Source organism: Pelodiscus sinensis, chromosome 1 (assembly GCF_052426305.1).
Source record: "Pelodiscus sinensis isolate ZL-2025 chromosome 1, ASM5242630v1, whole genome shotgun sequence".
In the NCBI taxonomy this organism is placed as follows: domain Eukaryota; kingdom Metazoa; phylum Chordata; order Testudines; family Trionychidae; genus Pelodiscus; species Pelodiscus sinensis.
This window is the reverse complement of record NC_143052.1, coordinates 334829349-334845628: the sequence shown is the minus strand read 5'-3', so window position 1 is coordinate 334845628 and position 16280 is coordinate 334829349. Positions and strand designations below refer to the sequence as shown.

At 43.4% G+C, this 16280-nt stretch overlaps 1 protein-coding gene and 1 long non-coding RNA gene across 11 annotated transcripts in view; one reads left to right on the top strand and one right to left on the bottom strand.

Moving 5' to 3' along the window:
• The window catches only part of DLG2 (discs large MAGUK scaffold protein 2), a 1584089-nt gene that overhangs the window by 910822 nt on the left and 656987 nt on the right, over nucleotides 1–16280 (bottom strand). The window lies entirely within an intron of this gene.
• The window catches only part of LOC142826565 (uncharacterized), a 60599-nt gene continuing 46734 nt past the window's right edge, over nucleotides 2416–16280 (top strand). The window contains exon 1 of the long non-coding RNA XR_012900776.2: nucleotides 2416–2529. This is a non-coding gene — a long non-coding RNA (uncharacterized LOC142826565). The remainder of the gene's footprint in view (nucleotides 2530–16280) is intronic.

The following is a 16280-nucleotide window of genomic DNA, read 5'->3' as shown; positions in this document are numbered from 1 at the left end:
TAACTTGATGAGGGACAGCAAAGCAGTCCTGGCTTGGAGTGCCCTGAATGCCCACACTCGGCATATCACAGGACTTGGCCATCAGCCCGGCTGCACTTGCTGCAGGCTGCCATCCGGGGCGGGGGGTCAATTGAGGGGCTGCAGGAGAGCTTCCACCCCGAGGAGCCCGCAGAGCTACCCCAGTCCTCCCCATCGGGGGCTCGTACCCCATTCCTCCCTCACCTCCTTCAACTTATACCTCCCTTGCCCCCCTTCCTGATGTACAAAATAAAGGACATGTGTGTTCAAAAATAGAAACTCTCTTTATTGAACAAAACTCGGGGAGACTGGGAAAAGGAGGTGGGAGAGGGAAAGAGAGAGGGTGGGAGAGGGGAGGGCAACTAAAATGATCAGGGGTTTGGAACAGGTCCCATATGAAGAGAGGCTAAAGAGACTGGGACTTCTCAGCTTAGAAAAGAGGAGACTGAGGGGGGACAGGATAGAGGTCTATAAAAGCATGAATGATGTGGAGAGGGTGCATAAAGAAAAGTTCTTCATTAGTTCCCATAATAGAAGGACTAGAGGACACCAAATGAAATAAAATGCAGGACTATGTAGCACTTTAAAGACTAACAAGATGGTTTATTAGATGATGAGCTTTCATGGGCCAGATCCACTTCCTCAGATCAAATAGTGGAATGAATGGGTAGCAGGCTTCAAACTAATAACAGAAAGTTCTTCTTCACAAAGCAAATAGTCAACCTGTGGAACTCCTTGCTGCAGGAGGCTGTGAAGGCTAGAACTAGAACAGAGTTTAAAGAGAAGTGAGATAAAGTCATGGAGGTTGGGTCCATGGAGTGGTATTAGCCAGGGGGTAGAAATGCTGTCCCTGGCCTCTGTTTGTGGAAGGCTGGAGATGGATGGCACGAGACAAATGGCTTGGTCATTGTTTCGGTCCATCCCCTCCAGGGTCCCTAGTGTTGGCCGCTGTCGACAGACAGGCTACTGGGCTAGATGGACCTTTGGTCTGACCCAGTACGGCCATTCTAAGCTCAGGGCTCAGGGTCGGGGGTCTCACTGGACCACCCTGATTTTCATGCAAACCTGCTTCTGGGTGGCCAGGCTGGCAGCTATCCTGCCCTAGACGGCCACTTTCCTGTGCCTAGTGCGGAGGTCGTGGATGAGGTCCATGATCTCCGCACTAGACCTGGTGGCAGCCCACCTCAGGCGGAGGGCTGGGTGGCAGTGGGTGGCTTGTTCGTGCCGTGCCAGTTGCAGGGTCTGCTAGCTGGGTGCTGGCAGGCTTGCACCTGGCACAGGCACCGTAGCCAGACCGTGCCCCTTTAAGGGCTCCGGGGCCGGGAGGGGAGCAGATGAGTTTCCCTGGTGGTGCCCAGAGTGGCCACCAGGGAAAGCTGGGGAGGGCTAGCCTCCCACTAGTTAGAATTAAGTGGCTACACAGCCCTTAATTAGAACTACTTAATTCGAACTAGGCGTTAGTCCTCGTAGAATGAGGTTTACCTAGTTCGAATTAAGTGCTCCGCTAGTTCGAATTAAGTTCAAACTAGTGGTTTGCCTGTGTAGCGCCTATCAAAGTTAATTCGAACTAACGTCTGTTAGTTTGAATTAACTTTGTAGTGTAGACATATCCTAATATATAAAGGAGAATGTTTGTAAGTTTGTGCACCAATACTTGGACACTATAAGAGCTACCGCAACCAAACTTTGCATGGGATAACCTTTCATCCAGGAGAAGGTTTTAAGGTACTTTTGGACCCAATCAGGGTCTCGCCCTGTGGCCCCGGGTGCGAGCTGGGGCTCCCCTCCTGCATGTAGCCTCCTGGGACTCGCCCCCTCCCACCCGCGAGGTTACATAACTGACCCTCTCTCCCTCCCCCCGCCAGCATGCAGTGACCACACCCCCATGCGCACAACAGCTCGGGCACCTGCCCTTCCCCCGCAGCACCTGCAGTCCCAGGCGCAAGCTGGGGCGTCCCTCCCGCGTATAACCTCCCCTCCATCTGGGGTCGCTCCCCACCTGCAACCCCCCCCCCATCTCCTCCCCTCCCCGGAAACCAAAACCAAAGCCGACCAGCCTTTCTGCTCAGCTTGCTGGGCTTATCTGAGCAGAAGGAATCCGTGTGCTTGCTGCAGCGCAGGGTGGAGGGGCCGGGTTAAATCCTGGATGCATTACACTGCTGTGAAGCCAGCCAGCTACTGTTCATACTGTGAGTGGGGCTCTTCTATATCTGGTTCCAGCCATAAGGGTTAGATGTGAGCTCTGACCTTTTGCTTGCCAAGGCAGGGCAGGTGGATGCCTCAGCCAACCTTGCAAAGAGAAGTCCCCTTGCTACTGGCCGCATGACTGTGTACTGTTCTCCTGGGGGCTGGCTGCTTGGTCCTGGGGGGAGGAGAGTCCTGCTGCTCTCACAGGGCCAGGTGTGGGCCAGAAGCCATCAGCCTCCAGGGTCTGGGGGTCCCCTGGCTCAGGGTCCCCTCCTTTCCTAAATGTTCTAAATTTTGTTCCTCCGGTTTCCCGAGCAGCACCAGGTAAGTCCAGCAAGTTATATCATATATCTTAACCAGGATTTAATTTCTTTCTTGATAGTTATGCATTTAAAAAATAATTCCTATGTAAATATATTTAACTTTGTAGAGCATTTCATAACTACAGGTTGTAAGGAAAATATATAGTAAAAAGGGTCTAAATACATCTGGTTTCAAATGAAATTATGCACATCAGTTATGATTTAAAGAGATCAAGACCCAAATCAGTCAAATCCACCTCGTCAGTCCAGGCTGCATTTTCAAAAAAACAACCTCCAAGAAGTCACCTGCCACTTATTTTCTAGAAAGCAATATTTTATACCATGTAGTTTCCCAGTCTCATTTAGTCTATGGAAAATGATATAACTTACCTAACCTTCCATATAAGATATGCAATTATTTTATTCACTAGTTTGTAAGTTTTCACTCTATGCTATTTTGCTGTACCAAATGCAAGAAAATGCTAATTGATATTTAAGCTTCCCTTGTGCACGCCACAAAGGTTTCCTGAAGTAGCAGTAGAGTATAGAATCTTGTTCCACAACTGTGCCTCATTTCAAGATTTCCCTTGAAGACTCTACTGGTGAAAAGCAAAAATCATCTGGGAGTGTTTTGTTACATTCTGAAAAGTAATATAATCTTTTATCAAATTAATATATTTTATCGATTACAAATTGTGAATGACACTTTTCCCTCACTGTTCTAGCATGTGCTTCATTTCCATTGGCATAAATGCAATCAGATTTTCAGAATAGTGGTAGAAATGTAGCCGTCTGGTGTAGCTGAAACAAAAAACAGGACTGTGTAGCACTTTAAAGACTAACAAGATGGTTTAATAGGTGATGAGCTTTGGGTCTGGCCCACAAAAGCTCATCACCTATTAAACCATCTTGTTAGTCTTTAAAGTGCTACACAGTCCTGTTATCAGATTTTCAGAGCCTCAGAGAGCATTCCGAGGGAGAGAAAACAGTGCCAAGTTTGGCTCTTCAACACCTGGCTAATGAGTAAACCATGGAATGACTACTACTGTCAAGTACTTGGTTAATGATTACTTTGTGGGATTCAATCAAGATCACGACAAGCAGAGTCACATTTTTTAGTCACTAAGGAACACATCTCCCCAGATATGAAAATTTACAGAGCAGTAAGAAAAATGAAAGTATGCAATTCCACTTGTTTAAAAAAATATTTGACAAAGCCACAAAAATGAAAAAGCTTAGCCACCTAATATTCCATACCCTGTATTCCCCAGACACATACTCCTTTACTGATACCAGTTTTTCTCCCTCTTCTCAACTCGCTTCCCCCCCCCCCCCCCACACACACTCATTTCTTTCCCTATGTTTGGCACTTTACCACCTCCTATAATTTTAGGAGAATATGTTCCAAGGGTTGCAGGTAGCACTGACAAAAGTAAATTGCACCCATGTTTTGGTTATCTGCGGGCAATGAACTTGGAAACTGTTCTCCCCTGTGTTATCAGCAATAGATAGTGCCAGAAGTTTTAGTGTGAACAATTGGTTTACAATGGGATTTGTTAAAGACACTAAATACTACCATGAGTCAGCTAAAGAATTGCATTTGGAACACTATCTTCTGGCTTTGAGCTCAGTGTACCTGAGGATTTATTTTCACACAATGGAGAGAGAGGAGTATAGGCAGGAAATTTTTGCATGAGTCACTACTCCTGGAGAAAAACTTGTGTTACTTTAAATTCATGAGAGATATCAGTGAGGATGTTTCCCTCCCCCACTTTCGAGTTTCCTTGTCTCCCAAAACATGCACTATATGAGCCTCCATGGTTGATTCCTTTCTCCTAATTAACAGTCCCAGTGCTTGATTCTGCTACTGCTGCTCAGAGCTTTCCCAAGAATGAGGTCAATTTCATTCTGTTTTATGTGAGTTTCACTACTCCCTACAGGATTCTCAATAGCAGCAGTGAGAACTGATAAAACAGTACTCTGGTAAACATCCACAAAGCCACCTCATACTTGTTCTTCAAAGCCCTCCTTACAAATTCTCCTTTGCTATGATGCCTACAATAAACTCAGTAGTTAGGCCACTGACTATCCTACTGACCTATATTGTCTCACAAATTCCTTCTATAGGACAATAGAATTGTAGGACTGGGGAGGACTCTCAAGGTTGGACTAAATATTATCTAGAATCTCTCTGACAGGTGACTGTTTAACCTGCTTTTAAAAATATCCAACAATGGAAACTCCACAACCTCCCTAGGCAATTTATTCCAGTGCTTAGCCACCCTGACGGTTAGAATTTTTTTCCTAATGCCCAACTCGAACCTCCCTTGCTCCAATTTAAGCCCATTGCTTCTTGCCCTATTCTCTGGTATTAAGGCATGAATGTCATGGCTTAAACAAAGACATGAATTGGATAGGCCATTATATTCAATGGTCAAATGGCATCAAAGGCTAAGTATCAGGCTCTTACAGCCCACTCTATTAGCCTCAGTGAGCATGGACACTTAAATTGACAGGTTTTTTTCTTTTTCCCTTTCTCCTTCCCTTCCCCCCCCCCCCCCATTTTCTGCTTTACATTTCAAAATCTGTTGCCCTTGCTCCATATTTGTCATCTGAAGAAGTGGGTTGTGCCTATGAAAGCTCATCATGCTATTTATATATTTTTGTTAGTCTCTAAGGTGCTACAGGACCATTATTGTTTTTTAAGTTTTCATGTCTTGCTTACAAACACTCCTGCTAATACATCCCAGAATAATGTTTGATTTTTTTGGTTATATTTTTGGCTCATATGTAACTTGTAGTCCAGTGACCTTTCTCCCTTCAGATCACTTTCTGCAGTACTACTTATTTAGTCATTTCCCATTTTGTGTACAATTGATCATTCCTTCCTAAGTGTAATACTTGGTATTTGTCCAAATTTTTCAACCTGTTTATTTCGGACCACTTCTCCAGTTTGTCCAGATCACTTGGAATTTTAATCCTATCCACCAAAGCACTTGCAACTTCTCCCAGCTTGGCATTATCAACAAAACTTTATACATTTACTTTTTATACCATTATCTAAATCATTGATGAAGGTACTGAACAGAACCAGACCCAGAAATTATCCTGGTGGGACCCCACTTGATATGCCCGTCCAGCCCAGCATGACTGTGATCCACTGATAACTTATTCTCTGGAAATGATTTTCCAACCAGTTATTTGCCCACTTTATAGTAGCACCACCTAGTTTGCATTTCCCAAGTTTGTTTATGAGAAGGTAATGCAGACAATATCAGAAATCTTACTAAAGTCAAGATATATCACATCTATCACCTCCCCCCATCCACAGGGCTCATGACCTTATAAAAGAAAGCTATTAAGTTATTCTTTACAAATCCATGCTAACTGCTACTTACCAGTGTTTGCAATTTAATTATTTGCTCCATAATCTTTTCAGGTATTGAAGTTAAGTTGACAAGTCTGTAATTCTCATATTGTCTTTATTTTCCTTTTTTTATATATATATAGAAGGGCGCTGTATCTGCCTTCTTAGAGTCCTCTGGAATCCATCTTCCATAATTTTTCAAAGATAATCACTAATGTCAACTCCTTAAATAGTCTAGAAAGTGAATTTAGCCTGTAATCCTGCCTCATTTTTACAGGCTTTCACTATGTTAGACATCCAATCACCACTAGCCTTTTTGATGAAAATGCACTGCGTGGCACTGGCTCCTGGTTTGATCATTACATGGTACACGGTGTCATCCCCTTGACCTTTTGTCTGCCAAAATGTCATCATTCTGCTGAATGCAGGAAAAAGCTGGATGAAGGAAAACTTGAAATGCCTGAGACACAAGCATTTCCTCAACTTAGTCTTGATGTTTCCTTAGTCATCAACAATGAAGGAGCCTGAGCAACCATCCACTATTGAGGAGGACTAGATTAACATCACGGAAACAGCCTACAAAGCTGCTGTTGAAATACCAGACTTCCAAAAACACAAACACAAGTACTGGTTTGATGACATGGACAAAGAAGCCTAAGCTCTTCTTGATAAGATGCATGTGACACACCTGGCCTGGAACAATGATACAGAGAATGCCTCCAGGAAATCAGCATGTATAAACTGATAAGCAGATTATGGCACAAGCAAATTATTGCAAATGAAAGAGGATTGGTGGAAACGTAAAGCAGTCAAACAGCAAGAAGCAGCCACAGACATGTTTTAAAGCATTCTACGATGGGCCGAAGGCAGTCTATGGGCAATGCATTGTTGGCTCTACACCAGTGTGCTCTGCTGATGGCAACACTCTGACTACAGACAGGGCTAAAATCCTTGATCACTGGGCTCAAAGTTTAAACCAGACATCAGCTTCAGACAGCAGCATTCTTGTTCACAGAAAGCACTCTACTGGTGGTCAGTAGAAGCATTAAAGATATCTTAAAGGCGAATGTGAAGTCATGTGACATATCTGTTGGTGACCTGGAAATCATAACTCAGGACAGATTGTTCTGGTGGCAAACTATTGTACAGGCTCTCAAACTCTTCAAGAGTCAACATGGCCAGACATTACAAGAACAGCACATGATACAAAAAGAATGTAAAAACACTCACGGATGGCAGATTTTTGTCTGACATCTGTAATCAGATTTGCTGATTGAGGATTGGCTTAGTTGCTCACCAATGGTGTCAAAGAAGATGAGATCCATTGATCGATAGCTCTGTCCACACTAGCCTTTTTTTGATGAAAGCTAAAAACTGCTCCCATTTATCTGTCTCCACCTCTTGTCTCTTTGTTATGTAAGCTCTTTGGACTAGGGAACATCTTTTTCCTTTGTTTGTAGAGTGCTAGCACTATGGGATTCTGGGGCCTGACTAACGTTCCTAAGCGATATAGTCATATAGCCACCTATCCACCCACACTTGTAGAGGATTACACTTTTTACGTAAGGGGAGTTTTCACTTCAACCATAAGAGCTAGAAGAGAGAAAAGCGTTCTCCTCACTCCTTTTGTATGTGAGTGCGTGAATTGACTTTTCAAGATCTAGTATCAACATCAAGACTATAAAAATGCATAGTCTATACTAAAAAAGGCTGGCTGGTACAGCTGTAATCACCAGAATAATATGGTGTAGAAGCTGCTTATACCTGCACACACAAAAAATACTTTTACTAGTACAGTTTGACATTTCCCTAACAAAATAGGTCATAAAACCAACACATTTTTTACTGCTATAACTGCATCTATATTACAGCTTTTATTAGTGTAAAAAAGATTAGAAAAAGTCTTACTTCTTCCCAACATCAGTATACTGACAATCATTTCTACTGTAAGACCTGGCTTAAAGAGCACTAGAGGAAGTGGAGGGATGGTGAGCAACTGTTTCGAGTGATCTGAGCAGGTATGTAATAAAATTGAGCACAGAAAAAACTAGACTAGACTAAACAAGAAAAACAAATTAACAATGGCGTTTAGGAAGCTAAGGCTAGAATTTAAATTTTAATTCCTAAGAAGATAAAGACCTAAATCTATGCTTTGCTCATGCTAATAGGAGGTGGCCCAACCAACTGAAATTTATGGGTGCTTTACAACTTCTGAAAGTATCTTACTGTGAAGTTTAGAGTCTAGTTTTAGGCATGCAAATTTGAGAGTGGGCACCTATGATTTAAAACCCAAGAAAGAAATCCCATTGTAGAAACAAAATGAGGGGAAAAAAGTTTATTAGCTTTCATTTATCAGTAGAAATTGCTATCCTCTCTTAATTCTACTGGCAGCTTCCAAAACAGAATAAACTTCCAAGAGAACTAATAATTACGGTATGTGAATTATTTAAAACTGAACAGGGCACAGCACTTCAGAATTAAAGTGCTAGTATTAAAACTGGGCTAGCGGAGTCCCGGTTACAGGGATCCAGAAAAGTTGCTAAACTTAAAAGCAAACAATATGCATTTTGTAAGTGGCTAAATAATAAATATATACAACTAGGAACAAAGTATATAGTCCATACTTACAGAACAGAGGAAAATCCTGGAAAGCAGCAACCCTCCAAAGCAACAACCCTGAGGTCATGGTGGATAATCAGTTGAACATAAGTGGCAATGTGGTCAAAACAGGATTATTGGATGCATATATCTGGGAGTCCTGATTAGGAGCAGAGAAGTTATTTTTAATCTCTGTTTGGCACCAGTGTGCACTTGTGGCTGGAGTACTGTGTCCAGGTCTGGTGTCCACTACTTAAGCCTGATGTTGATAAATTGTAGAGGGTGAAGAGAAGAGGCAGAAGAATGATTAAAGGATTTAGAAGGCATGCCTCATTGATAAGCTAATCAGACTGAGCTCTTTGAGTTTAACAAAAAGAAGGTTAGGAAGTGACTTGATTCGTTGAACTACCTATAAGAGGAATGAATATTTGAGAAGCAGCTCTTCAATCTAGCTGAAAAAGGTACAGCAAAATCCAATGGGTGGAAGTTGAAGCAAGACAAATTGAGACTGGAAACCCTGAGGGTAATTCACCATTGGAACAATTTACCAAGGATCATAGTGGATTCTCTATTTTTAAAATCAAGGTTTTTCGCAAAGGTACACTCTGGCAATTATTTTGGGGAACTTCTATGGCTTATGCTATACATGAGGTAAGACTAGATGGTTAGAATGGTCCCTTCTGCCATTAGAATCTATGAATCTAGAATGCACTGTAGTTATCATGAATCTATGATCTTATGAATACAAATCTTTGGATGTTTGGTCATGGTTAAAAGAAATCTTTTGAGTCCTTTCAGTGGGAGAGAGAGGAAGTTTCCTTAGGCACAGAGAATATATTACAACTTAGTGTGTGTGGGAAGTTCTAAGTCAATTCATCCAGTGATGCTTAATTAAAATGTGAAGCATTACTAAGGGCTATGCAGAAATAAAGCCATGCACTCCTAGCCTAGGCATATTACTTAGATTGTATATAGGCCAAAGCATAAAAATGTCTCTCCTCCAACCTGGAAAGCAGAGTAACTGCTTCTGTTTTAATCACAGAAGGGAAATAAAGAGCATAAAAAGGTATGCTAATTTTGTCGCCTGAAGGATTCAATAATACTTTAATGTCTCAAATTATAACTATTTTTATACACAGATTTCAGTAAAGTTAGGTGCAGTCATTACCCATACTTAATGCGAATATTAGAAATCTTAGCATGCATGCAAGTCACATCCAACACAAGTATTATTTACTTACTTTTATTGTCCAAAATGGCCACACAGAAAAAGTCATCTGTCAAATCAACTCAAATAAGAAAGTGATTGGTGCAACATATGAACTCAAATATTCTAGACAAGACAGCTGCCTATACTCCACTATTTAATTTATCTTATAAAGTTACTCATGCTGTGTCCTAATTGCATATATTTAGTATAGAGAAAGGAAAAAAAGAGGAGGATATCGATATCGATAAAATATGGCTTTAATTAATAAAACATTAAAAGCACCACACTCTTCTACTACGTGAAAAGATATTACATTTAATATGAGGTTCTTTGAAATGATTCCTGTCCAATACAGCACTCATTTTCATGATCATGATTGCCATAGGAAATACACTTTCAAACAGCATACTAGAATAATTCAGTTAGGATCTGGGTATCTCCTATAACTTGTGTGCCAACAGTTAAAAGGGCCTTGGGCTATTCATAGGAAAGTGCACATTTCCGGTAAGATTAAAGAGAGTTCACAGAATTCAAACTTTCCATTATTTTTGCTTCTCGATTGATGAAGATTTCCGTGTACAACACATGAAGCAAAGAGAAGATAACTAACGTGTTAAAATTAAACTTTACAATGTGGGACTGAATGAAGCAACAATTCTGTGCAAGTTTTACAGAAGCAGCATGTTTAACACATAATAGAAATGCACAAATATTCTCTAAGAAACTACATGTTGCAGGGGAAGATTGCTTTGAGAAAGGAGTAACTAAGACGGCCTGGGCAAAACACCCTCTATGGGCCGGATCTGGCCCACCAAGTCACAAGATCTGGCCCACACACTCCCTGCTTGCCATCCCGCACACTGCTAAGAAATGTGGTAGTTTGCTGGGCTGTTTGAACAGCTGTGAGCCCCCAGGACAGAGGAAAGGGTTTGTGTGCTGCTCCCACCACCAGAACAATACCATTGGCTTGTTTCTGGCCAATGGGAGCTGCCTCTTATAAACGGGCAGCGTGGGAAGCACCCTTCCCCTCCCCTCAGGCTTCTAGCTCTTCAAAAACCACATGGCCTCTGCAGGCAGTGTAGGGGGTGGGGCAGAAAAGCAGTCTGCTTGGGAAGACTGCTGGCTAGGAGTCAAGCAAGTAAGTCTCCAAGCTAGAGCCTGCCCCTTTGCCCCTCAAACACACATAATCCAAACCCTTTGCCCTCCCTGCCACCATATCTCCTCCCAGATCCTACACCCCAATCCCCTGCCCCAGGTCACAACCCAAACCCTTTGCCCCCTCCTGCATCCATATCCTCTCCCAGATCCTGCACCCTAATCACCTGCCCCAAGTGACAACTCAAACCCCGGCTTCCCAGTCCCCTGCCCCAAGTCACAACCTCCTCCTGCCCAAGGTCACAGCCCAAACTCCTGCACCCTAGTCCTCTAACAGAGGTCACAACTGCCTCCTTCACCCAAATTCCTCCCAGACCCCACACCAAACAATTCTGATTGTATTAATCCAGCCTACAAACCAGTCTGTTTTTCATTGCTTTTTTATTTTTTAAACTATGCAAACAATTGAACAGCATCTAGCACCGAGGGGTGAAAGCCTCTTTAAAGAAATCAGGATTCTTAAACCCAGCTCAGTAATTAGCCAACCATAAAGCATAAGAATGAAGTTATGTTTCTTGTTCCTCAAAAGGTCTGCTGGTCAGGAATTCAACAAACTGACAAGCTGTGCCTAGAAATCAAAACACTAGGTCAGGAGAGGTAACCAGTGATTCTCTCAATTATTTATCTGGAAAATCTAGTATGTAACCCAGATTTTCTTTGGGAGAGGAATACAGTTTCGTGTTAAAATATGTGAAGAAAAACATTTAAGAAAAAAATGAACTACTTATTAATAGTTCACCTCTCCACACCAATGGAAATATCTGGCAGTTGCTTAGGGGAAGCTGCCTCTATTAGCAGAGTTTAAGGGTTGTGTTTTTCAGAGTGTCCTTGAAACCAACAACATAAGAAAAGTCTGCTTGTTTCAAGCTTCCCAAATGCACAAGCTAATTGACATAGCAAAGATGGAAGAGGTAACCATCTATTAACAGATACCTTAACCAAATAAAAAAAAAAAAAGTAATACAAATCTCTACTCTTGAACGTACTGTATGCAACACAAGTTAGGACCCAGAGATTCTTTATATTCTCTTTGAGCCAAATTCTATTCTAATTTACACTTGGTTAACCAGTGTAATAAGAATTACTTCTCTAGCTCTGGAGCTATATCAATACAAGATTTAGCCCTTTGCTAAAGGAAGAAAAAATAACTGTTAGATACTGATATTGGCTTCGAATTCCATTTTCTCCAGGATAAACAAACATGTGTAGGGGAAAAAAACAGACTGGAAATGGAACCAAATAAAGCTACATTGGCAAGAGCCAAATGTCTGAACCTACATTCCCTCCTATGCCAACAAAAAATAAAAATAAAAAGTACAAACATTTCTATGGACAGATTAAGAGACGTAAGCTGTAGCTAAAATGTAGTCTTATGCAATGTAATGTGCCTCCGTGTACCATGCCAGCCATCCTGACTAGGAGAAATGAACAGTCATCAGGTTAGACCTCCCTTGTCCGGTACCCTCAGGATCTAACCAGTCCTGAACAAGGGGATTTGCCGGACCAGGGGAGGTCCTTCTCCTCATGGCCCATGCTGATCTGTTGCCACCAGACTGGGGCAGGCTGGCCCTGCTGCTGCTCCAGCTGCAGGGCTTTCTAGCTGCCACTGGACCCACTGCTGCTGGGGCCAGAACGGCACGACCTGAATTCTATAGCTGGGGCCAGAGCTCCACAGCTGCTTGGCTCTGAGGCCCCAGCAGAGACTGTGGCCAGAGATCCCTGGCTGCCACTGGGGTTGCAGCTCCCCACCATGCCGTGTTCCCTGCCTCCCCACCCACCGGACAATGGGCTCCTGGATGAGTTGCCAGTCCCCTCTACTGCGCTCTTGCCCCGCTGCCAGGACTGTGAGAGTCCTGGTTAAGAAAGATACAACCTGTAGCATGCTGGTAAAGCTGCATTAAGCAGACGGTTTGCGTTTGTTATTGTTAAGGCAGGAACACACCTAAAAGGGTCTAATTGTCACTACTGTCACCCTTTTCAATTAAAGAAGAAAACAATCCTAATGATAAGAGTGTAAGAATATCTTTGTATTATGGAAGAATTTGTAATAGTAACTTTAATCTTTAAGGTCTGTTTTTACAAAAGCAACTGTGTAATCCTTGCTTGTGTGGAGCTACTATGTAATACCTGTTTGTGTGAGAAGACTGTGAGTGTTTGTTTCAAAAGTGATTAGCTTGAAGGCCAGCTCAGCATGCAGATGGTGTAGTGCAGGGGTTCCCAAACTTTTTGACACGGGGACCAGTAAATCCATTCACGAGCTTTTGGAGGACTGGTAATGTTCATTTACATTTGTATATTCATTAAGCAAATGATGAATGCAAATAAGTGGTTTCTGGTCCTCTCAAAACCCCCAGTGCCAGCTTTAGCAACGCTTTTGATACGGTCACCCATATAGAAAGCTGGCTAGACCAGGGTTTCCCAAACATTTTACTTTAGTTAGAACTAAGTTTTTTTCAGTACTGTTTTTTGCAGCCCAAAAATATAAACACATAAAAAAAAAGGATGAAAAATGTATACATTTTCACTGTTTCACCCAGCTGCATCCTCCACCCGGCCAGGGCTTGGGGGACCCAGCGCCAAACGGGCACTCCAGGAGTCCGGATCATCTGGCTGCATCCTCTGCCCAGCCCAGGCCAGGGCTTGGGGGATCTGGTGCCACATGGGCACTCCTGGAGGTGGGAGCAGGAGCAGACTGGGGGTAGGGTATCCCCTGCAATCCAACGAAGGTGCCCACCCCCGCTAGTTCCCTGCACCTCCCACAAAACCATCCCCCACAATCCACGGGATTGCAGCACCAGTTCCCTGCAGTCCCTCACCACCCATCTGAGCTGCCCTTCTGTTCCCTTTGCCTTCCCCATCCACCTCAGCCCAGTTGAGCCCTGCACTGGTTGCCTGCATGCCTCCTCCACAGCACAGCTGAGCCCCTTTTCCCTGCACCTCCCCCAAGCCCCACAGAACTGCTGAGCCCAGCTACGATTTCCTGTCCCTCCCTCCCTCCCTCACCCTGAGTCTAGCCCCAGGTTCCTGGCACCTCCCTCCTTCTGCATCCAAACTGAGCTCTGCACCTCCCCCCGCCCTGCAGCCTAGCCCAGCCCAGCCCAGCACCCTGCACCTCTTCACTCTCGCAGCCAACTGAGCTCCTTTCCCTGCACCTTCCCCCAAACCACGCAGACATGCTGAGCCCAGCGCTGATTCCCTGTCCCTCCCTCCCCTGGAGTCTAGCCCCAGGTTCCGGGCACCTCCCTCCTCCTGCAGCCCAGGTGAGCTCAGCGCCCCGCAGCCCAGCCTGGCGCCTCCCTAGTGTGGCGGCTGGAGGACAACTGCCTCCCCTGCTCCCCCCTTGCTACGACTCTGCCAGGAGCCCAGAACATCAAGCAGCATTCTCCACCCATCCTTGCCCAAGGTTTGGGGGTCCTGGTGCCGCACAGGCACTCAGGGATCCCTGAACACCCCGGCAGCCATGCTGAGGCCCAGTATTTTTTTCCTGCGGACCAGTACCGGGCCACGGCCCATAGTTTGGGAAACACTGGTGTAGTGGAAATGCAGAAGATGATTGTGAGGTCGAGGAAATTAGGTGGTATACCACAATCGTTCCTTTTGTGCCTGCATTTTCTTACAGGCCTGGATGCTCTAGGCAGCCATTTGTGCTTTTTTGCTTCTTATTATTCTTTTTTTATTCTCAAAGAGTTAGCTGTTTGCTCAGGATGGTACAGTGTAGGAATGCACTGTTGACTTTCAACAAGTTCTGGGACAGGTCCCAAGGCCATGGATCTGGTATGGAAGTGCAGGAGGGTTTGGGAAGATCACATAGCTATTTTTGCTGAATGTTTCCCACCTGATAATACTAATTATTTGGCCTGGGAAAATATGCAAAGTATCAACAAGCTAATTATTGGATATGGGAAAATATGCAATATAGCAACAATCTTGTTAGGTTCTCAAAACACAACCGGGGTGATTACTGTAGATCCAAAAGTATATAAGTGCCGGGGATATTCCTAACATTGGAACCTAGACATAGACCAAAGCCGCAGAAGGTGCTAAGCACTGGCCATTGGGGTCCGTCTGCTGTCCTTCTTCAGGGGGTTCCTGGCAGCAGAAGGGACATAAGCATTGCATTTTATTCTGAGATTTGCTTAGGCTTAATAAGCATTGTACTTTCTTAATAGGTATTGCATTTGATTTTAAGATTTGGTTAGGCTTAATAAGTATTGGATTTTATTCTAAGATTTGCTTCATTGTATTTACTCTAATATTAAGCATTGTATTTTACCTTAATATTTGCTTAGTAAAATCTTTAAGCCTTCACCCAATTTGTGTGCTTATTACCTCCGAATAACTTAAGGGAAGAACCACTGCCTCTTGGCAATACAGATGGTTAGTGGAGGGGCAAGAGATTTGGGTTGCAAAAGAACTACCGAATGTGCCCATAGTATTCAGTGGTGGATGAGAAGAAGATTGGCAACCCTGAAATTAGAAACAAGCATTCTCAACATGAGAAGATAACAAATCCGATCAAAACCAAGGTGGGGCATCACCTGGAAATGTCATCAGCAGACTGATGTTAAACAATAATGAAAACATTCTCCATACAAACATATGTTGCAGAGTGACTGGTTACAGTATGATACAGAAAAAGCCACAGATTTACATGGGAATGGATTCCTGTAAAAGATGGGTGTCTTGCATGGTTCTTCAGGTTCCATCCTGCCAAGATCCTGGAGCATCCCTGCAGATTGCTGCTCCTCCTTTGCACTCAGCCTAACTGGCCAGTAGGTTGTGCATGTGCACATGTTTTTACTTTGTAGTCTCAATAAACTTGGGGCATTGCCTTTTCCCCTAAAAAGATCTCCCGTGCTTCTTTAAAGCATAACAAAGTCATCATTCTAGAAAACGAAGTTTCATTCAGCTACCAGCAGTGTTCAGCGTAATGCTATTTAAAACAGCTGAACTAAAAAAGTCCTAAATTTAAGTTTTGTAATGGAAAATGACAACTGACCCAGTACTAGCAAGCACAATTATAATTAACAGGAGATTTTTCTGACAAAAGTCTGAGGAGCTTTCAGGGTGAGAAAGGAGTAGGTCAGAGCAACAATTAAAATCAGAGCAACCTCTTTCATTTCCATTCAGTGTTAAAACCCAGATCACTGAATTGCTGCACATAGAACATACAACCCAAACTGCATTATGGTCACAAGTATAGAGTTCAAGAATTTAAAACCTCATCTGCAGCTCAAGTGCTCACTGTATCATCACTGGTAAGGGACAGACTCACATCGCCACTGATTTTCTGGTTTCCTTGGGCAAGTCTTTCAATTTTTCCGCCTCTCTCTTTTCATCTATTAAATGTGATAGTTGTTGGCTGTGTCTGTTCCGCTGTCCTAGTTACTTGGTCACAGTAGAGAGACTTTGATCAGACTGACCAGGAAGATCGCAGACCCAG